This window comes from Buteo buteo, chromosome 9 (assembly GCF_964188355.1).
Source record: "Buteo buteo chromosome 9, bButBut1.hap1.1, whole genome shotgun sequence".
Taxonomy (NCBI): domain Eukaryota; kingdom Metazoa; phylum Chordata; class Aves; order Accipitriformes; family Accipitridae; genus Buteo; species Buteo buteo.
In genome coordinates, this window is record NC_134179.1 from 38,092,461 (window position 1) to 38,116,110 (window position 23,650).

Below are 23,650 nucleotides of genomic sequence, written 5' to 3' on the forward strand. Positions count from 1 at the left end.
ATTCTTTGGGGAGAAACCCTTAGCAAACCACGGATGAAAATTTCTCAGCGAGATCTCCTCCGTCAGGCGTACGGAGGCAGAGAAACGCACCGCGTGGGAAGGATTAATAGGGCCCTTGTTGGGCTGCAGCTGGCGTCACGCTCCAGCAGGTGGGCAGGATTTGGGCCACGCGCCTCCATCAGACCCCCGTGCTCCTACCCGCCTCTCGCCCCATCCTTCTGGCAGCTGGAGGGGGCTGCCCCGCTGCTCTCCCCTCCCTGAGCCATGCCCGGCAGCTGTGCAAGGGCTGCGAGGAGCCCCGCTCCCCCCTCCCTCCCTGAGATCCTTATTTATGGGAAAGGAGGAGAGCAGCGGTGCGGGGATGGACAATAACCGTGCGCCGGGACGCTGCTGGGCTGGGGAGGGGGAGCACCCCTGGCTCTCCAGCAAGACAAACAGCTGAGCCCTCCCCAGGCACAGCATGCCCTGCCTTGCTGATCGTGAGGGCGTGGAGGTATTTACTCATTTCCACGGTTTCTTGCAGGAACGGATTGCACGTCGAACAGTTACTGACACCTCACTGCGGTGGTCTGCCACCTGTTTTCTGGTGGGTTATGCTGGACTTAAGGCATGAGAGGCTCTGGGTTGCAGGCTTGGGGACTCTGCAATGGGACCTACGGCTTTGCAGGAGGCTGCTGCTGCACAAAGCGTGAGGAAGGGCACTGACGTTTAGCTGTGGTGGGGTTAGAGACTTTACTCTCTTTTTCCTCCTCCATGCTCTTTGGAGGGTTGCCCCTGCTCAGGGCTAATAGCAGCAAATGGGCGGTGGTTCCTCGCTGGTGGTGGGGCATGGCCTGGCGTGGCACTGCAGGAGGCTGGGATGGCACTGACCCGTACCCTGGCACACCGGCTATGGAGGAGACAACGTCTCCTCACCCTGCCCATGCAATCCCAGTGGAAGAACGTTGCTGTGGACAGCAGGACCTGTGTGTATCCTAAAGCGCCCGCTGGACTGACAGCGGTGAGGCATGGTGGAGTCCTGTCTCTGCCTGGGACTGACAACCTGAGAGCTTTACCTATGGTGAAATACTGTCCCTCCAGGGACGGGTGAGCCCTGTCATTTGCTCTTTACTCTTTCTAGGATAGCAGTGGAAGTGGGGCTTGGAAGTGAGGCTTACCATCTGGGTAATCCCCTGGGTTTCTTTGCCCCTGGGTCCCCTGCTGCCTGTTGCAGCCACAGAGCGAGACCCAAGTCCAATCTGCATTTCTGTGAGGAGACATCCAAACGCATGTCCTGCAGGCAAAAGCTGCTGGCCCGCTGGTTTGGCAGGCGCTGGCCAGGAGCAGGTTCCCCCTTGATGATGTCCTGCTGATCTCCAACAATTTATTGAGAGGTGCTACAGCCAGCAGCCCACCTGCCAAGTGTGTAGACCACTTCTCACAGCTGCCAGTCGGTAGCTAATGGACAGCTGGAGCTTGTCCAGAGAGCGAGAAACAGTGGTGGGAGTGGATCCCTGGCTTTTCCTGCTCTGGACGCTACAGCCCCACAGAAATGGGAAAAGCAATGACAAGCTGCAATCTTGTTTCAGGCCTCATGTGAACACTGAGATGCAGAGCTGTGGAAAGTGGGTTTGTGAACCAGAAAAGGTTTGGTAGAGAAGGAGGAGAGGACATCATGGGTGGAGTGGCAATATCCAAAAAGCATGAATAGCAGTTCCTGGTGGGTACAATTACCTAAGTCATTGCTTCATTTATATTCCTCCCATACTTAGCTGAGTGCTCACTGACTTAATGGTGGCGTCCCAAATGTCGTGAGAGTTGTCCCTTTGCTAGCTTTGTCGGGGAATAAATAAAGCCAAGCAGTTAACGTGGAGTTGTGGCTATCTGAGGACCACTACTTTTGTGGGAAAAAGCTCGGCATTATGCATGTGGACAGCGAGCCAACAGTGAAGCCAAATTGAGGAATAATGGTGCCTTTAGATCTTCTTTATCCAAATGCCTGCCATGAGGGTTTTAAGTTTTGAAAGGAGCTTATTGCTTTCAGGCAGGACTGTTTTACCACAAGAAAACTGGAAAGAGGAGGAAGAAAGAAGAGGGGAGGGGAGGGAAAAAAAGGAGTCCTGCATTGTATAAAACCAATTGGGACTTAGTGGAAAGTGGAATTGGTTACTAATGATCTGTGGCTAAGAAAGCATTAAACACATTCAAACTCCAGCCTCTGTGATGACAATACTCAGTGGGTGAGAGGAAGGCAACGTGAATGTCAGGGAAGTAGGAAAGAGCTGTAGTCCTGCCGCAGCACGCTGTGACTGCTGCCCTGGTTTCACCGCTCAGCTGGAGCCTGGAGGCCTGATGCCCACTGGGTACCAGCGATGCGGTCCTACGCTAGTGATTAGCAACTGCTTTCCTGACTGTTCCTTTTGCAAGAACAAGCAAACAAATTTTTGTCGAATATCTGTTCGTTCCTCTCAGAGTCCTGCCAAGAGTTCATTTGAAAGGGGGTTGTAAGGAGCTTGCCCTGCAGCGGGGAAGAGTAGGTGTTACCGCTGCAGGACCTGCTAGATAAAATCCTATGGCTTGTGTTACACAGGAGGTCAGGCTACACGATTATTGTAGCAGTTCTTGCTGGCCTTAAAATCTACGTCACTGTCTGCTTCAGCAGGGCTGACTTACAGCCTAGAGGCTGTAACACAGGTTGTTTTTTTGGTGAAATGCTGACGTTCGACTCTTCCTGCTGCCCACTACCTGTGACTTTAATTTATGCTACCCAGAAGAGCTCATCTTATGCACTGGGTTCATACAAACTGCTTTAGTTTTCATTTTGTTTTAAATATTTGTAATGCCAGGGACTTTTGTTGTGGTCACAGGCTCCGTGGGGAGAGAACACCTGAGATGGGTTTTTGCACCCCACATCTGTGGCACATCTTCTCCCTCACCCTCTACCTAGACCGCTTGCCCTGTACAGCCCTCCTGAGAAGTGGGTCCTGAGAGTATCCCTGCCCTATCCTGGTGTCCCTGCACTGCTTACCCCTGCAGCCAGTACCGGAGAGTGGGAAGAGCAATCTTTCTGGGATCATTATGTTCCTAGCCTGCAAACATGTCAGGCAGCAGAGAGGAAGGTGAAGGCGAAGGTGTCTCCCAGTTCTGCTGGTGGGCATGGGTACCCCAGTGCTGGACAGGCCTAAATGCAAAATCTGGCTCCTGTTACCGTGTCAGCCACTGCACCCTCAGGTGAGGAAAAAGCTCATGAATATGTGCCAGTATCACTTCACAGTTCAGGCAGTGATGTGCTGCCAGATAGACAGGTTTTGTGTCAAAACCTCAATCCAGTTCCAAGAACTGAAGACATCTGGAATAACTCTGTTTTTCTGTCTATGTGTATGTCCAGGGCTCAGCCCCACGAGGTGGTGAGGTTGCCTCTATATCATGAGCCGAAAGGGAACGAACATAGCAGTTAGGTAACCAGCCTCTCATTTTATTACTTTGTTAGAATATTTTCTAGTTTGATGACTTCAGTCACAGGCTTCTTTGTTTATTTGCTCTGCTGCTAAACTGTGATTTCTGAAATCACTCCCTGTTGGCCCTTTTATAATTCTCAGCTTCCCTAATAACCTTAATTTTCTGTCCCAATTTTCATCTTCAGTGTTAACACCTGCTATTTTATTTTTTCTTTGTAAACTGGAAACTCTTATGGCACAGCTCTCTTTATTAGAGGGGCTATGGTGAACTGACATATCCTAATAAAATCCTGTCTTCATTTGGAGCTCAGATACTAAGGAAATTTGAAAGAGGTTTAAAACATTTTTCTATTCAAACAATGAAAAATCATTTGTATTCAGTAATATTGTAAAGGAACTTCAACAGAAACAAATGGTACGGCCATTTCAGTTGGACTATAGCTTTTGATCTTGCTTATGTATCATCTGAATTATTAGGAAAGGAAAGGAAGAATCCATTACATATGATTGTTAATGTAAATAATGTAAAAATTATGTCATTTTTAATGTGTTGAAGAATGCACCTAAATGAACCAGTAGACACTGAACTGTTTTTCACTCATCAGGAAAGCACTGTTGCTGGGAAATCTCTTCTTTATGCTTTCTCAGATATATGAGGCCTAGTTGTGCTAGTTCTCACGATCACAACAGATGAACCGTGAAAGAAAAATTTGGTTTTCTTTAACAGACCTGACATGTTTTGTTTTGCAGGTAAAACCAGCCTCTCCTTATATACCTCACTAGGTTTCTGCCTGGAATTGTTCCCTAATCTTGGTCTCATTTGCTTCTGTGTAGATGTAGTGAAAACTGTCTGGCAGTCCCAGGTATCGCCCAGTTTCCAGTGAGGGTGCATCAGGCAGAACTGGCTCCCGAGACTGAATCCTGCATCAGTGTAAACCTTGGCGTGACATCAGTGGCATGACTCTGGATCTGCATCAGTGGACATGAGAGGACATTTTCCCTCTTCTTTTGAGAATTCTCCCAGTCTTCAACAGAAATACAGTCCCATGGGGCACCTAGTAATGTTTAACTTCTCTTGTTAGCTCTGAGTCAGGGAAAGTCAATTATCTCCTCTAGGTAGGGATTGTATTGAGAGTGAATTCCCTCTTCCAGTTGTTTTGGACCATAACTGGTAGAGGAAGAGACTTCCCACATCACCTCCATAATAGAAAGATGATACAAGAAATGGGAGTGCAGAGGATAATGCAAAAACAAGACATAATGAAAGTAGTCTCTGACAGGGTGAAAGCTGAAGGCTGTCTCCAAGCAGACACCCTGGAAATGGCTACCTTAAGCAATGTGCAGGGACTCTGACTACACATGTCTATTCTTCATGTTCACAGTTTGGTCACTGATGCATGTGCATTGCTTGCAATACAAGAATTTATGGTTTGTCTTCTTAGCATTTGTTTCTACCCTTGGTTGCTCTTGGTCTAAACTGAGACAACTTCCTGAAGACCAATAGTATTATGATGACTTTGAATTCATGCAAAGAGGAAACTGGAAGCTACAAATTGGTCTAGTGCTTTGCTCAAGTGAAGTTCCCTATCATGCACTGACCTCTAAGTCTGTAATCAACACATTCATGAAGTAGGCTGAAGGTATATGATTAATTATTTGTACCAATATCTCCAAAAAGTCCAATTCAAGGACCCTGGGCCTGAAGAGGTAGATACAGAGCAACTTGAAGTCCTTCCTCCAGAAAATAGATGCTTTAGATATTGAACAAGATGTGCCAAGTGGTACAGATACCTCTTCTGTGAGGGCCATCTCGTTTTGTTTGCTTTAAGTCTAGCTTTTATAAGCTTCATTTGGCACTCTCTGCTTCTTGCAGTGGATAGACAGCGAACAGTCATTTCCTATCCACTCCACATCATTCATGAGTTTTCAGAACTCTGTAAACCATTCCATAGTTTATCATAGCTGATCTTTCTCTGAGCTTTTTCCACCTCAAATATGTCCTTTTTGGGGATGACGGGACCCTAACTGAAAAAATATTCAAGCTGCAGATGAACAGAGTCATAATTATGTTTTTGTTTTGCTTTTTATTCCTGGCATTTGAGTTGGTTTTTGACTGCTGTTGAGTACTGAGCTGATGCTTCCATGGAGCTTTCTATTGTAACCTCAAGCTCCCACTCCCAAATGGTAATTACCAGCTCAGTGTCCATCATTTTATTTCACTGGGAAGGGTATTTGTTCTGTTGCAAGGACAGACTTTCTGTTTCATGTCTTTTGGCCAATTATCTATTCCTACCAGGTCCTTCCCTTTTATCCCATGGCTGCTAAGTTTCTTTAGAAATCATTCATGGGAGACTTTGTCAAAAGCATTTTGAAAATCCAGTTGTGCTTTGCTTGACTGCCTCACTTGACCCATATGACTGTTAATTTCAAAAACGTCTAACGGATTTTACAAAGCAGAATTTCCCGCTACAAAACTGACATTGGTTTTTCCGCGTAGATTGTATTTAGACATGTATCTTGGGTAAAGCCTGTTCTTTATTGTAGCTTTTATGAATTTGTGCACTAGAGTTACTAGCTTGCAGGCCTGTACCTCTCTGGATCCTTCCTGGCACAGCATTTGCTAGCCTCCAGTGTTCATGGTGCCCTAAAACTTAACATGGGAGATCACACACCCCTACTGTGATTCAGCTATTACCTTCTTGGATTTTCTCAGAACTCTTGGCTAAATACCATCCAATCCAGACAACTCATTAGCGCTTATGCTAATGTTACGATAGCCTCTCCAGAGTCACTTACATTTCAGATGGATTCTTTGCAGCATTGCCTTCCAAAAAGGCTTCTAGTGAGGAAATATCCTCAGTTTCTTCTACAGTGAGCAGTGATGCAAGTATTCATTCTGCTTTTCTGTAACAGCCTTGCCCTCTCTGGGTACTCAACCTGGCTGTCAGTGGTCTCCACAGACTGCCTGCCAGGCTTTTTGCTCTCATGTGCTGGAAGAGGAATTTAGTATTACTTTTGATTGTTCCAGCCAACTGTTCCTCAAACTCTTTTTTTTTGGCCTGCCTAATTATATTTTTGCATTTAATCTGCCAGAGTTTATGAGCCTTTTTATTTTCTTCATTTGGATACAGCTTCTGCTTTTTGAATGATGCGTTCTCAATTCTAATAAACTCTTTTACTTCCCAAATCTTTAGCTCACTGCTCCATCACGCCTGCTTCTTTTTATTGTTTCTCAAGTTTTTCCTAACAGACAGCATGCACTGAAGCTCTGCTTTCAGTAGAATGGTTTTTGGTAGTCCCTGTGCTGTCCATAAGTATTTCATTCTCTCAGCTACCTCTTTTAGCTTCTTCTTTAACAAATTTCCTCATTTTCATATACTTCCGTTGCTCAAAGTTTAGCACAATTGTGGTGGATTTTTGACCTTTGCTGCTCCAGAGAGGATATTGGATCTAAGTATGTTATGGCCACTGCTCTTGAATCGTGCTTTTCTTGTGAAATTTTGAACCAGAACCTACATAGTCTATAGTACCATGACACAAAGTATTTTGCAAAACTGAGATGAACAGAATTTAGGGTAAAAAGCAGACAGCTCAGGTACTTGTACCAGTATCGATGGAATTGATTTGAAGGCAAAACAGTAGAAAAGGTTTAAGAAATTATTTTGAAGTATTAAACTGTTATGGAATTTATCACAGACCAGGAAAAAGGGTAGTGTGGAGATGGACTGTCTGAGGCTAATATCCCTGGAGGAGCAGAGCTGGGATCAGCTAGATATGATGTGATGGAGTGACTGCAGGTGGTATCAAGAACAAGCAGAGTAGAGGAAATGGTGGATCAGGAAGGTAATTTTGGTAGCAGTACTTAGAATGGATTTGAAGGGTGATCAAGCAACGTCATGGTTGCAGGGTGTGTCATGAGGAGCTAATACAGCCTTCCTCCATACTAGTTCCTTTATGCAAACAAAGCTTCCTCTGTGCAAACTGGGTCAACATCCTGAATGCATTTGGACAACTGGGCCACTGTCTGAACCAGTTCATATATGAAAAACTGATTCAAACCCTATAAAAGGTTAAGCTGAATAATGCATGATAGAAATTAAGGATTAGAAGTTGTGAGTAGGGCTGATGGCCTTGAAAATATACAAGTGCTGCAATGCTATGAGATTACTTGTGCCATACTGCCTAGAAGATCCTGCAGTAAAAGGAAAACTAGGCGAAAAACCTCAGGTCAAAAATGCTAGCAGAAGGCTAATCCTTCAATTAATTAAATCATTGCAGATGAACCTTTTTTATGCAAAGGAAGCAGGTAATTTTGCATTACTGTTTTGCACCTGTGGGCTTTATTCACTGAGGAAATGTAATCATCAGTCCAGGCAGTGCTTTTCTCCTTGCTTCCCAGCCCCTGGCTTAGAAGTGAATGTGTGCAGAATGGATGTGTGTGGTACTAGCTATATTTTTTTCCCCTGATTTATTTGGTCCCATGCACACTGAATATATCAGGCATTTGTTTAAGTGTGCCTTTCTGGGTAACTGTGGACTGGAGGAGTATTGAACTTGGTATAATACGAATCTCTCAATAAATAAAAAATCTCCTACTAAATCTCCCTTTATAAAGGCTGAGAAGAGAGATCTGTAGCATTCCACCTGTGTATGAATCGATTTCAATCAGCCTTTAGGAGGTTTCAGGCTGCGTTAGCTGTAGGATAGCATAGCGCAGCAGCAAAACTGCCCTCACCTCCCTTATTGACAGGTTTGTTATGAAAGATGGAATATTTAGATTGAGGAGATTCATCCCGGTACTGCAGACACCCAGCCCTCTTATCTTCACTTCAAGTCTGTTGTAATGCTATCCACAAGCACACCAGCTTCCCCATCACATGCAACAGGACACCAGCTTTTCTGGAGAAGCCTTTTCTGGAAACTAATTAGCTCTTTAAAGTGGAGGGGCGTGTGGGAAGGAAATATTTTCTGGTTACTTTTTTTTAGAGCAATTGCTGTGTTTAGGAAAATGGGCCGACTTTCCAATTTCAGAATCCTCTGATTCAGATATGGGCAAGGTGAGAGGTTAGAGGCCTCGTTGTTAATGAGAGAGGCAGCCTCTGATTTTCACACTAATTGAAGCATTTACATTTTTCAGCAGAACTAAAATGCAAAACTAACACATTCCTTGGAGATTTATAACCCCATGATGGATTCTCCTATCCTCTCTCCCTTAATTATCCCAAATTATCTGAACTCTCATGAAGAAGAAAGAAATTAATATTAATATTCCATTTAGAATATATTCTAAAATGCAGTAGAAAATGGAAGCAATAATAATGATAAAGAGGGTAGCTGAGATGATTTGGAATATATAATCTTTCTTCTCTTCATTGCTGCTTCCCTATACTAGAGTAAGCCAGGAAAACTCTGTCTTGCACTCATTTAGCAGAGCAATTTTTGTGCTGCATTGACTTCCAGTATATAAGTAAAAGCGTGGTAAAATATTGCTCTGTCTGTTAAATGCAATATTTTGGCTTTGTGGCTTGTTCAGAAAAAAAATTAAGGACAAAAATTGGATAACTTTTTCAGAAGAGTATTTGTACATGGGGGCAAACAGGCAGGTTAAGCTCATCACTGGAGAGTTGATAGGAACAATAGCAAGAAGAAAAAAGCAATTATAAATGACATGAAATGAAGCAGAAATTATAGTTTATGTCAAAAGAAAGGTGGGAATTACAGTTATCTGAAGAGCAAACAGCGGGGTCAAACTAACCGTAAGCTGCAAATATAGAATCTGTATAGGCTGTAGGCCAGAGGAGAGGGTCTGCTTGTATGAAAGAGATAGGCGAGAAGGTGGGAGAGGAAAAGAAAGAATGTCTCTTCATTTGGATGATGACACCAAAGTACCTGGTAAATCTCCAGTTAGCCACTGACTGACTACTGGTGATGAGTTACAGGTTTGTAACTGGCCTTTGCCACTCAGAGATGATTCCCAGCTGCTGCTCCCAATTCCTTGCTCCCAACTCTAGGGCATTGGCTTTGGGCTCCCAGTGCCCTGGGAGTTGGTAGTTATAAGACACAAGTGAAGGGGAGGCTTAGTTTTGGTTTAGAAGTGCCCTAAGATAGAAGATAACCTTGAGAACGGCCCTCAGTAGTGGGATACCATTCACACTGAATGCAAATGTAAGCCCAAGTTTAGCTTTAAAACTGAAGGCAGTTGCATTTATATAAATCATAAATCTGAGTCCCCTAACCACTTATTCATACTGCATACTGTTCTGCGTAAATTTGTTCTGTGTTTCCATTAACAGACACTCACCAAGAGGAGCCAGAGACTTTCAAAGGACCCAGCACCTGTGAGCATCTTGGCTTACAACTGCTTTGGTGTCATGCTGTCAGCTGTATTTAGAACTATGTTATCCCATGAAAGTAATGTTTGATTTCTCAAACAATATTTTGTGTCAAAAATGTAACTTTTTAAAGGCAGAGGTGATATAGGCTAACCCCCTACTCTCCTATTTTCATAAACCCTTCTTTTCTCACTGTCTTAGTACAATGTTGGCAGGTTACTGTAAGGGTGGAAGACATCAACCAAAATGAAGCCCATCTGCAAAGCTGTTGCATACGGCATCGCATATTGGGCTTGAGGATGGATTGTGGGAGAAAAGACTTTCATATTAAAAAAAACCAAAAAACCAACAACAGAGAATGATATTAAAAATCGTGCACAGACTTGAGATCAGCTGTGAACTAAAAAAAGCCATTTTGCATTTGCTTTTTAGCTTCAAAATAACCTTTACTGTTTTTGTAACACTTTGCCTGCTCTGTTTTGTTTGCTCAGCTTTCAGAGGCTGAAGATGTGTTTGTAAGAAGTATTGAGACGTGGAGCTAAGTCTAGCATCATACAGAAGCTGTTCACGGTCAACATCCAATACAGCTGGCGCTCTATGGTACGTGGGACCAGGCATACTTACCATTGCAGGTGGTCTTACCTCAGCACTATCTCAAGGTAAAAATGCACAGAAACTAGAGGGAGGATGCTGGGGACAGGCGCTGCAGCCCCACGTGTTGCGATGCTGTACATGCAGCAGAGCTAGCCCCTGGATTGCGTGTGGCAGAGGGTCCGCAGCACCTGTGCAGAATTGCACCCAGGAAAGTGCTGCACAGGACTGTGCGTTGCTGGCACAACCGCCTCACTGTACGTGGGTTATTGTACACCGGTACAATTGGGATGTTGTGGGCTGGGTGGTTTGGGTTCGTTTTCAATCTGGAGCATCTGTGAAAGGAAATTGTGTTTCTTAACCTCCTCCAACAGGCAAAAATATTTGGGAAGGAACACTAGGTCCTAATGCAGTGTTTTGTTGTTCTGTTCAATATGGTGACATTCAGTCTCGGGCAAAACAATTTTGTGATCCTGCCTCCTTGGCTTTAAAGTGAGAATGAAAACCAAACCAAACCAAACCCCACTGCTAAGGATATTAGTAGTAGCTACAGGGTTTTGGTGTGAATGTGTGTTTTGAATAGTTACTAGTGAATATGTGACCTTTAAACATAATGGAATGGGGAAACTAGATTTTATTTAATTTAGCCTGATGTAACAGTTTCAATGTTATGCATTGCAAGAACATTTGCAATCGACCATTGAGAAACAGTTATGTGATGGATAAAGCACTGGACTGGGATTTTATTCTAGGCATAGCCGTAGACTTTCTACATCAATTTCTCCAAGAAAATTAACTGTCCCCCTTAGCCAGGGCTTTCTTATCTGTGAAAGGAGAATGATAATCCCACAATACCAATCTATGACAAAAACATGAATATTACTCGTATTTACTAAGCAGATTAAAGTTTTCTCTTGTCCAGTTATTTCAGAAAACAGCTATCAAGAAAACCTGACTAAAGAAATGAAAGCTGTTACATTACACATCTAGTGTGAATTGGCTGACACATGCTAGACTGTTGAATGTCCCAGGATGAAAAATTAAAATAATTTGTTTAAAGTATTGAACAACTGATTGCTAAAAGTATCGTATGACCAAAGACACCTCTTACTGACTTCATAATCACTGAAAATTTCTGCAGCAGTCTTATAAAATGATACAGCTTAGTTACATTCCTCATTAATTTCATTCAATAAGTAAACGATATGGGCTAAAATGTGACAATTTTATTATTAAAACTACAATTTGATTTCCAAATACCTCTTTGATTTGTTCTGCGGCAAACATTTTATGGATTGCTTTCTTGTTCATCATTTAATGAGCAGCAAACTATTCTGCAAACTGTCACAGAAGAAAATAACACAAATGAGAGGATGAGGAAATAAATGAAACAGTACATGCTATAAGCTAAACAAAATAAATAAAAGGTATCTGTGCAAGCCTTTTATTACATGTCTTTTTCTGTATTGCTCTGGGTGGAAAGAAGTATTCTACATTTCTTCATGTGAATTAGGATAAGACACTGAATTCCAGAAGCTGCCTGGTACCTTTTCTTTAGTCAGAAGGCCAACAGTGTCTTTTTTTCATTCTTGTTTTCATTTCCTCACAGCTATCTCCTGTGCATCACATATAGAATCTGCAGTGGTGCTCATTTGCAAGAAAAGTGCCACATGTGTGTACACGATGGTCTGATTGTGAAAGACTTGCCTGCCTTTCCCTTTATGGAGATCCCAAAGGCCAGATTTGTCATATAGTCACTTGGCTATGAGTGTGTAATTAAATGTAAAGCACTTTGGGATGTTCAGCTGTATAAAGTATTGCTATTGAAATGCAAGTTGTTTTTCTGCAGCCAAACACAAAAGGAAAAAAACAAATAAACAGCAACAAAAAACAAATGAAAAGGTTTCTGGGGATAAAAATGTGAACACTGTTAGATAAATAAAACATTAGAAAGAAAGGAAAATACTTCCGGAAAACAAATCAATAAGATAAAAAAAAAAGATTTATTTGAGAAAGTTGACAGGCTTGCAGAAATTTCTAGCTTACAAGCTATTTACAGAGAGAAAAGATGATGAATCAAGACACAATCATCAAAGTAAAACCCCTAGATATTAAAATTTTAACTCTAACTTGTAGGGAGTCCAAATCTTTTCCTCTGTGACATAAATTCACACAGGCAGTAGAAGCTTCCAATTACAGAGTTTATTCTGTATTTTACATCCTTGGAGATAAAGTTTGTCCCTTTGTAAGTGAGTGTGAGATTCATTCCTCCCCAATTTATGGTTGTTATGCGACATATTAGGAACTAGAACTATTTATAAAACCAGAAAAAAATCAAGGCTTAACAAGCCCATTGGTGGATGGTTCTATTTATTCACTGCAAAATGACGTTTTCACCATGGTGAAACAGTGGCAGGATTTACCCTGAGCTGTGGTTTGGCTGTGGACTAGACCCCAGGTATGCAACCTTCCAGGTAAATGCCCTGACCACAAGGTTGTAGAATTATAGGTATAATCATGTATTTTTTTCTCTCTGTTGGTTTTGGTGGTTCACGTCTGATACAACAGAGGAGGGAGCTGCATGAAGGTGTCCCCTTCCAGGGGAGCATCCCAGCCCTCGCACTGCTACGTAGGCAGTCAAAGAACAAATATCACCACATTCTACTCCTCCTTGCTGCTTTTGGAAAGGGACCCTGTGTCTAAAACCAGGGACACTCGGCTGTTCCTTCTCCCATCCAGGTTGGTTTAGGAGGTTACTGCTCCTCCTCCTCCTCGTAACCCTCCTCAGCGGAGGTTACCATCCCCGCAAGATCTTCTGAGGGACATTCTGTGTCGGGGAGGTGGGGGACAGCTTTTGCAGCAGGCCAGAGGCACGCATGGTCCTCCGACTCCAGCTGTGCTGAGCGCCTCTTTTTTTTCATTGGAAGTGTCATAAGTGAAACTCTAACCAAAACAGTTTTAGTTAGCTGTTTTGGCATCAAATACAGTGAGACACAATGTATACTGCACACATATTTCCCAGGTAACTTCATTAGAGATTAGACTCCTAATTTCAGGAGTTTCAGCCTTCAGTGATGACTTCTCATCAAAATTCATGTCCTGAAAGTCCTGGGTTGCTTTAGCTTTGGTAGCTTTCTTGTACTGGATCATATTAGCTCCTCTTATTATCTCCCAGTGGGTCCATGCTGAATTGAAACTAATGGGTTGATGACGGCTGTCTTTACAGAATGTTCATGCTTCTCAGTTTTGGATTGTTATGTGTCAAAGGCCAAAGAATAACAGAAGTGGGAATTGCCTTTCAATTTTCTAGTTATCCTCTGCACTTTTAGTTATTTCTGATAAAATGTCTCAAATCTGTCAATTCACCCACTCTTAGAAGTACAATTTCATGAAAACTAAGTCTTCTCCCTAGTTTACAGAATACGTAGCAACAAATGTTTCCATGCCAGGAGGACTTCAGAGCAAGAAGTTGGGCTACCTTTTCATGTTTTGCTTAAACCTGCTCATTTTGGGCTAAAGTGACTCTCCTGGAATTTGATAGTTAGCTCAAGTTATGCTGTGCACTTTCACTTTATTAGTAGGTATCTGAAATCGTTTCAGTTAGACCTGGCAAACTCCAAATGTTAGCTTCGTGTTTCCCCTTCATTTGGACAAATAATCCAGTGTATTTGATTTCCTGAACCACATAACTATAACCTATTAAGAAAACATCTTGCTGGTTGCTTTGCTTCTGCCCTAGACTGAAATGCAGTGGGAAGATGGGAAAAGGCCTCAGCTGAATTGAAATTAGAAAGAAAGAAAGAAACACACTTGCACTATTGAAACCTGGATCCATAGAAGGTAGTTTTTAGGGTAGCTTTATTGTTCATGTGTTTCTAATAACCTTCTCATTTCATCTTATTGTGAGTAAGGGGAGATGATGTACTGCCATGAATGCTAGGGCATGGTCTAAGCTCCAGCTTTCATTATTACTTCCATTATCACAATGGATCTTCATTGGCCTGAATTGCTAACATTCTTATAGGAACGATAAGACTAAAATGGCACTACCCGTCATTCACTGATGTGTGAATCGACAATCAAATGATTGATCAATTTTTCTGCGCTTCAATAGCTTCTTTCAAGCCACACATCCTGAGTTACTGTATAAAATGCTGCAGTTCCAGCTAAGTTTTTCTAAGGCATAGGTAAAGTAAATTAGGCAATTAGACCTAATCTTAGATTTAAAAATTGAAAATCCATCAGTGCCTCTGTCTTGCAAAGAAAATACATTTCAAAATCTAAACGGAAAAAGTATCCTTACAAAAGAAAACCCTTGTAGTCCCGACAGCCTGCCTATGAATGGTTTTCATGAATTTCTAATATATTCTTCTTTTGTTCATTTTTTCAAAAAAACTTTGGACCTTAGAAGCTTTTAAGAAGGAGGAGGAGTTTTGAAAGTGGAGCAACAGGAAGTGCTAAATATTTTATTAGTGATTTATGAAAACATGCTTTTGCTTTAATCCTTTAATAGAAAAAAATCATGACAGTTAGCAAAATGATGAGGATTAATGTATGAAAATGTATTGCATGGCAGCTTCTGAGTAATGGATTTATAAACAGTTTCTTTTTTTTTTAAATTTTATGTCAAAATGGATTACAAGAAGACTAGCAAATTATTGTAGTCAGATCAAACACAATACATAGTCCATGAGTTTTTCTGTAATGTCTTCTGTGTCCTGACTGAGATCACCCAGTCTTCATCTAGTTCATTCTCTAACAGGAATGCCATGCTACTTTTGTTCACTTCCTTGGTCTAAAGCAAAGAGTAAAGCAGGTGAACCTCTGAAGAGTTTTATGTAGGAGAAATGCTTTTTGATTTAAGTAAGGTTTCATCCAAAATCCTTTTTGCAGTTGTTGGTGAACCTGTGCCCTTCATGGTGTACAGGTAATGATTCACTTTTAAACACTAACATGACCAGAGCTGTATGTTCTACATGATCTGTCAAAACTACAAAACAATGAAGAGCTGCAGAAGGAAAAAACTAACCCCAAAGATAAAGGACAAAAGTGAGACAGAAACCATCAAAATAGAAAAGTTGAGGCAGACAAAGGCTGGGTAACCATTTTGACAAGCTGACTGGAAGCCACTGTGCTTTATGCTGTGAGGGCTTCATCCAAATTTCACTGGTGGCATTAGAAAAGCTTCAGTGGGCTTTGATGCAAACCTAATTCAGCCGGTTTATTGAATGATTTCTTCATTTTTGTGACACCAGTCTTGTTGCTGAGCAGGGATGAGGAGGAAGGGGACGAGGGGAGGCCAAAGGAAAGTTGACCACACAAATGTAATGTTGGAGGCATTAGACTGCATGGGGCTGTTCAGCCTCCACAAAGAACCAAACTTATTCCCATGGAAACCAATGTTCAAAGATGAATAAGTAGCCTGGCTCTCAGCAGCTCCCTTTCCTTTTTCTCTTTTCTTCTTTCTTGAGATGTTTTGTTGTTGTTTTTGGTAAAGAGAAAGAAAGAGGCTCTTCACCTCCAAGCAGCTTGAGAAAAGACTGGCAACATTCATTCCACTAATAAGCTGGCAATTAATGCAAAGAGGAATGTCCTGGATTTCTCAGAGAGAAGTATTTTTCAACAGGAGCTAGTCAAGATGTTGATGAGGTTTTCTTTCTCTCTCTCTCTTTTTTTTTTTTTTTTAATTTTGTTTTGTTTAAATGGGACGTACACTTTCTGGAAAAGGGGGCTGCTAAACTGGTGTTGTAAGTCTGCCCTCACGTGTTGGATTTTAACTCTTCAGGAGAGAAAGTACAAACGAGCTCAGGGGAGTCCACTACATGTATTGTGGCACCACCCAGGTACAGATCCTCAGGTCTGCTCGTTTTTTTAATTTTGAGTTCTAGGTGCTGATGTGCGAGTAGCAATGGGTTACACACAGAGGGAATACACAGAGGCATGCACTATCCATTTGATGTAGCAGATATCGGTCATTATCATTCCTGCACTAAGTAGTAATGAATTCAAAGGGAATTTTACGAAGGTGTTGCTGATGGCATCAGTGTTATAATGTGTTGCAACTGTTGACTGAAGTAAAAAGAGACAGCCAAAGGTATGCAGAAAAACAGAAGGATTATCAGCTAACTTTCAATAAGTAAGAAAGGCACTCTCAGTCTCGGTAGTCTGAAAGAAATCCTTTGCATTTGGCTTCTTGTGAGGAGAGTTTCTGAGAATAGGAAATGTGGAGAATAGCGTCATGTGGGAAATTTCCAGTGTGAGTCAGCATGAAACTGTGCTTAGATGCGGTATGAGTGGTTCTGCAGGCTTTGAAACTAATGAAGCCAGGTGTCCTGCAGGCTTGCATCTGGGGCCGACTGACTTTGGTGTCTCTGAACGTATCAGCGCCTGCTGAACTTTTGGTGCAACAAGCATCTATAGACCTTTTCCGTCTGAAGGAAGACCTCTTGATACCTAAATGATGATGTCATGCTGCAGCCTTTCCTTTAGCAGGGAATAAATTTTGGTTGCTCCCCTTTTTCCCTCTCCAGACATCTGTTTTTACAAAACTTGTAGGAACATAATTGTCTGTGAGAGCTCTGTCCCTCTATTCCACTTGGCTGACATCAGTCAGTAGGCTCAAAATTATAGGGAAACCAGCCAGACAAAATGATTGCCTAAGCCCCATTTCCTTAGGAAACTAGGCTAAAAAGTTAATATTAGCAATAACTCCTGAATTAGAGCTACCACCAGGGGAATGCAGCGCGGCCCTGAAGCTGTGTACGCCAAAGCACAGTCTGATGTGTCGCTCCCGTTGTGTTTTCACTGTAAACTTTCTTCTGGGCCCTGTCAGCAAACAAACCTCCCTCCAGCTGCTGTGTGGGTGAACGGTCGTAGCAGTGTCCTCAGCAGGGGTGAGTCAGAGCCTCCTCGCTCCTTGGCTTACCCACTGGTGGTTTTGGGATATGGACCCCTGCTCACCAGAAAGGGATGGAGACCACACATCCATTTAATCTGGACATTCCCTGGCCTTCTGAATGTTTTGGACCTGCACTCAAATCAGCAGTTTGCAATGGGTTTCATCTCCTCTTACTGAGTAATTAATTTCCATGGCAAATTTTTTTTAAAATTACCGAGTCATTCATTTCCATGGCAAATTTTTAAAAAATCTTTTAAAAGACCTACATGTTCTTCTCCACCTGACTATATGAGTGTCAGTTTGGTTTAACCTGTCTATCTGCAGTCCTTAAATTGTTTTTGAAGGTACTTTTTTAAAGTTTTGTGTTTTCTTTCTAGATAATTATTTATGGATGTGCAGTGTGAGAAATGTATTTTCTGCTGCACGGAGTAGAAACCTGGGTCTCCATTGCTGCCGAAGGTCTGCATTTTTATCTGCACTGTGTCATTCATGGTATGTATCCTGCCTTTTCTCCTTCCCCTTTCTCAGAACAGTGCTTAAGAAATTGCATTTATCTTTGCAGAAAATTGAAATGCTCATCTCTGTTTCAAAAAAAAAAAAAGGAAAAAACACATTTCACAGCAGACTCTTCCTTCTTCATCACATATGGTCAGTGATAGTTGCCTCGCTGAGATTCATTCAACTCCCAGTGTGTTTTAAAAAGTTCTTTATATACTAAGAAAGGCATATGGCCAAAGCTGCTTGTGCTGAGATTTTTACTGTGTGAATATGAAGCTGGGCAATGGCATTGCAACTGCTTTCCAGCATGAGCTTATCTTCAGTATTTTGTTTTATCCTGAGGCATTGACCTTTCTATTATCAGCCTCTCTGAAAAGAAGGAGTACAACCATGTCTTGTCTGTATCATCTTGTTTATGGTTTATATGTGGCTCAAAGTTCTGCCAGAAACTTAGTGTCATTTTACTGCCTGGTTTTACATTCTGCCTGTGATGTACTAATTATCAGGGTGTGACAGAGCACTTATTTCCTATCATAAACCAGGGCTGTTATCCAGGAATGAAATTTTGTTTGAGTCATGAAAGGATGTAACAATATGAAATATTCTCCGAGGGCCATATTCTGATCCTGTTGATATTGATGGGAATGTTACTTTTGTCTTCACTGTGAGAGCCATGTAATGAAAGACAAGGGCATTACAATGCCTGCTTTTATTGTTTTTTTAAAAGAAACATTTCCCCACAGTACTGTGAGCACTGGACAGTTGTATACCTCAGCTGAGTACCTGGTGCAGCACTACCACAGGGTATTTAGTATGCTAGAGAGCCACAGTCTTTGTGGATGTAAATCAGCGTAATTCCTTTCACATCAGGGGCAGTGTACTGTTTTATATTATGGGGAAATCTTGCTCTCAGCTTCAAGCTGCCATTTCCTTCCCCTTTTAGAACAGAAAAAAACAAAGACATTGCACTTTTAATCCATTTCTAGTAAGGGGAGGATGAGAGGAAAGAAATAAAACGATTTGGAGACTGTGTAGTAGTTTCCTAGTTCCCTACTAGTAGCACACAGCTAATGCACATGACTTAATGGGAATACACTTGCACTCAGCCGCACTTGCCTACGGCAGAAGAGATAATGAAGTATTTCTGCTTATACCATCACAAGCCCTCACTTGAACAGCAGAAGCACAAGTAAAGACCAGATTCAAACCAAAAGAAAGGTTGAACAGAGTGCAGCCTCCAGCCTGGCCAGGGCTGCTCAACACCGCTCTTGGAGACACGGGGTGGTGTTGGACACTCATGCGTTGTGTTAGAGTCTCACGTTGCTGTTGGTATCAGTGTTTTGTATATTCACAGGCTGATGGCTATTTCTTCCTCCTCTGTGGAAAAGATGATAAAATTAAGGACAAGTAAGAAAGTTAGTCTTTTGAGCCAAATTCCAGCAGACTAGGCAGCCCACAGTGTTCAGAACATGTGTGACATTATATTACAGACATTTCTGGTTATAAGAGCAGACATCAACCCTGAACTTGTTTTCATGATTAAAATGAAGCCAGAATGTCCCACCATACTTTTATAACACTGGAATGCAAATTTTGATTTACAGTTCCAACTCAATTCCTTTTCTTACTGATATTCTCCTCCCCTTTACTGTCCTCCTGAGAAGAAAAAAAAAAAAAAATTGCATCTTTTACTTCTATCTTAAGCATCTCTTTCCAATTTTCTACAGCCTGGACCTTGACAATTTTGCAAGGAAATAGATGGTTCTTCTGTTCTACATTTCCCATAATTTATTGGCTTCTAGCACCTGTCAAATGCCACATTTCCTCCCTCTGGGAGCATGCTCCCATTCATGTAACCCTCCTTCCCCTGGAACTAGAGAAAGAGATAAAGTTACAGGTGTTGGTTAAGCCACAACTGTTTCATTGATCTTTCCTAGTTATATGGAATGTTTCTTCCTAAGTGTTTTTCCTGTGTAACTTTACTTTCAAATAGAGCAGCATTTGTTTTGGTTTTGGTAAGCCTGGAACCCCAATTCTGCTGGTGCACCAGTGAAAAATGGAAGTGATTCCCCTGATCTCAGCAGATCATGCTGGGTTAAACCTCATCTGCACAAAGAGTTCTGGTCTCCCTGTCATCTTGTCCAGAAAAGAGATCCCTGTCTGTGAATAATCCTTCAATGTGTGCTTCAAATCCACCCCTTATTTGAGAAAACACTCAAATATACTTTCCTGAATCAGGAATATAGAAAATATTCACTTTTTTAACAGGACAATTTCATGACAAAAAAATCAGGTATGTTAATCAGGTATATATTACTTATTTTCTCTGGAAGTGATATATCCTTTGTCAGGACTGGGTCTCTTTCTAACTGATGTTCAGTAGCTGAATCAGAAGATGAAATTGTGAAGCACACAGTATTGGGGAGGACATTTCCTCGTGCAAGAGGTTGGACATAGTCACCGCTAGCTCTCTCTGCATCACTGAAATCCAAACAGTTGGGCTCATCTCTGTGCCTTCCAGCCCAGACATTCAAACACTTTAGTAGTAATAAATCCTAAAAAGCACATTTTAAAAACTAATGCTATTAGCCAAGGTGGGCGTTTTGCACAACTTGAGCTGGGCATCTAAGCTGACCACTTTAATTTTTGATTCTGAACATTCTTTCTCCCTCTGCTTCTCCTGTCCTTGCAACAAGACACTGCTGCCTGTGTGAAATGGCAGGAGACTGTCTGTGTTACTAAAATAAATCATTACCTGTGAGGTTTCCAAAAACCCCAGTTCCTGTGTCCCCCCCTCCGTCAGGGTCAAGGTGAACGGCCTCCCCACACACTGCCTCCTGCCTCTGCCCACGGGAGCCTCCCAAGGTGTATCTACATACATGTGCATACATATATGTATATCTGTATGTGTATATTTTAAGCCTCTGTGAAATGAATTTCTATCTCCTTTCAGCGTGACATGATGGAATTTAGAAAATTTCAAACTCATTGGTTCAGGGGCTTTTCCCGATACTTTGACAGCCCTACATCAGGTGAGGGGGCTGGGTGACACGAGCCAGAGGTTCTCAGTAGCGTATGTTTTTTCATCTCAGCCTATTGAGCTATCATCTTTAAAATATTTCTTGTAATATCTCTTTGGAAGTACATGTTTTAAAACTGTAAGGAGGATCTGTGAGCTTTCTGCTATGTTTATTCAATCCTCAACCATCCAAACACTTGAGAATTCAAATTCTTCAGCTAGGCTTAATGACACTGAGTCAGAGTAAAGTTATGTGCATAGAAGTCAAGGGTAGAGGGCATTGATGTTATTCATTTTTAGGTGGTTATGGGGTTTTCGATATTAATGTTTATTACTGAACAATTTAAAGGAGAACTTGGGCTGTACCTTTTCATCAATGCTTGCTACTTCTTACCTTGCTGCAAAGGTGCTCTTTAGGGGGGTCTGGGATGTGGAAATTTGTTTGTGGAAGTGCTGCGATCTGTCAGTGCAAACCTGAAGGCTCTATGTCAGCCATTCCAACCTCAAACCTTGCTAACAGCTACAACTGCTAGCTCTGTGTAGGTTTACGCTGCTAACCACTAAGCTTTTAGGTCAGTGACTTTGCCTCCATTTTCCAGTTGATAGAATGGGGAAAAACACTTTGGATGTCTAAAATGACCAGCATGAAGCATCACGTTGGGCTGTACTGTGATTCTAACACGAAACACAAAAAAATGGGTAAGAAAATTTAACTAGACAAAGAGCCTGCCCATTTCCACATCCCAGCTTGTTTGGGCCTTGCAGGTTGGTTGTTTTTTTTTTTTTTTTCTCTTCACTTGCCTTTGACCCTCCTTTTTCTGGTCCTGAAGAGTATGAGAAGGCCAATTTGCTTGTGGCCTTAGCAGTTTTGGTCAATAGGACTGCAGGAAGGAGTGCCGGCCTTGCACTGGAGACCTGAAGAAGACAGGCTCTCGTACAGTTCTGGAGGGGAAATTGTTCAGATAGTCTGGCAAAGACGCACATGAGCGTGGGAACTTTGCAGTGCTGGTCTGAACTAAACCCTTAGGGACTCCTCACAATTAATATCTCACAAACTTCTTCAGGGCTTTATCCTGACCTCATCCCTGCTCCCATTCACACATACAGAAAGCAAAATTCTTGTTGAGTCGCCCTTAGGAAATGTTCAGAGGAAATCTCATCTTTTTTTTTCCTAGCTGTACTTTTTGCTCTGCTAAAGCAGCCGTTGGACAAAGCCAGGTGCCATCCTAGATGTACTATGTGGACGATACTGCTGAACGTAGCCGGAGAGTGAGAGTCTCTTCTGGCTTGCCATGGGTGTACAATGGTGCAAAGCTCTTCATTTCATTTACATGGTGTGAGAAAGGTCTTATCATCTCTGCTGTGAGAGCAGAGGAACAGGTACCTTTTATTTTTCTGATGATTTTAATTCTGATTTTACTCAGACCTTTAGATGCATTTTTGCGTATTTGTCTTTAAAATTTTGAGCTGGTAAAGGAATTTGATCAGAGAATGCTGACTGCAGGAAATGGAAACTTCTTTTGCAGAAATATCTCACTTTAATGAAGTAAATATCATGTTATACTCAGATCACTCCCATGAAATTGAGTATTTGTCCTCAACAGCATGGTTTTGGGCTTTACGGTGTGTTGCAATATTCATACTACAATTATAAAAAATGCATAAACATAGAATTGCTTTTGGAATATTTTCTTTCTCAGTAAAGTTATGAGATTATTGACTTTTTACCCCCATTCTGCTTGAAGGAAAATTGAAGAATCTGAGAATTTCCCACAAAATTGAAAATCCAAATTTTAATTAGCTTTACTAAAATGACCATCTTCCCCACCTTGCATTACAGGATTTTGGAAAGAAAGTCCCACCTGTTTCTTCACAGCATGTTGGGGAAGAATGGAAAGCAGAAGGACAGGAGAGGGAGGTGTGTCTGCTGGTGACTTGAAACATGAGCAGGACCATCCATTCCACTTTTATCTATAAAACCCGTCCTGGTGCGAGACAGCTGCCGCCTCTGAAGCCTTCTACATACCTCTTGAAATTCCAAGGATCTTTCTTTTTTTAACCTGTATTGTATCCCCATTGCCCTTGAGATCCTATATTACAGCTGCTTTCCTCAGAAGGGTTTGATAAGAATACCTCTTTTGGACCATGTCAGTGTTAGAGAATTGCTGTCAAGCATCAAGAGATGCTCTCTCTTCTTCCCCTGGGGCTTTAAAGATGCTATTCTAAAATTAAAGTGTTTGGTATAGATAAGATGCTTAGGGTTATAATGAGGTCAAGAGTTGCTGACAGTTTCCAGCTAGATTTTTTTTTTGGTAAGTTGATCAGATCTCTTGCTGTGTTATTTTCCTTTTTAGACAGATAAATATAGACAGACCAGGTAGAGAAACAGTCAGGTACAGGAAGCTTTTGAAGAATATTTGGAAATTATTCTGATTGCATTGTCTAAGTCAAGTTGCCCCATTTGATTATGCTGGCATCCTCTGCAATGCAATGTGACATGGAATACGTGATGTAATGAGATATGCCCGCCAAAATGCAATGTGCTTTGTTTTAGTCAGAATGTATTAATCCACTTACTGAATAATTGACCCAAAGAGATTCTGTCAAACAGTATTAAATTATTCACTGGATTTCCAAACCAGCAGGCAGTGTCCTTTAAATATTTAAGAATAATGTCAAGTAATTTTGCACACCAAAAATATTCTTTTTTGTGTTTGTAGAGGTTCTGTGGCTCTTCTCTGTTGTTTAAGGAGGGCAGGATAATTAAATCAAAGCCAGTTTGCCCTTCAGAGGTGCCATGTGAGTGGAAGGGCAGAGGGTCTCCCACCTACCAGCACCCTCAGAAGGAGAAACAAATGCTCACCCAGTTCGGCTG

The 23,650-nt window shown here is 41.8% G+C and overlaps 1 long non-coding RNA gene across 3 annotated transcripts; it reads left to right on the plus strand.

Moving 5' to 3' along the window:
* The first annotated feature begins 363 nt into the window (after positions 1-363).
* Positions 364-23,416, plus strand: LOC142034570 (uncharacterized). 3 transcript variants are annotated; one of them, XR_012651696.1, is made up of 6 exons: positions 367-493; positions 9,731-9,775; positions 10,261-10,369; positions 17,636-17,750; positions 21,951-22,155; positions 22,616-23,416. It is a non-coding gene; the product is annotated as an uncharacterized LOC142034570 (long non-coding RNA). The 3 variants fall into 3 exon arrangements; XR_012651697.1 differs by lacking the exon at positions 9,731-9,775 and having other exon boundaries at positions 364-493; XR_012651698.1 differs by lacking the exon at positions 21,951-22,155.
* The last annotated feature ends 234 nt before the right edge of the window (positions 23,417-23,650 follow it).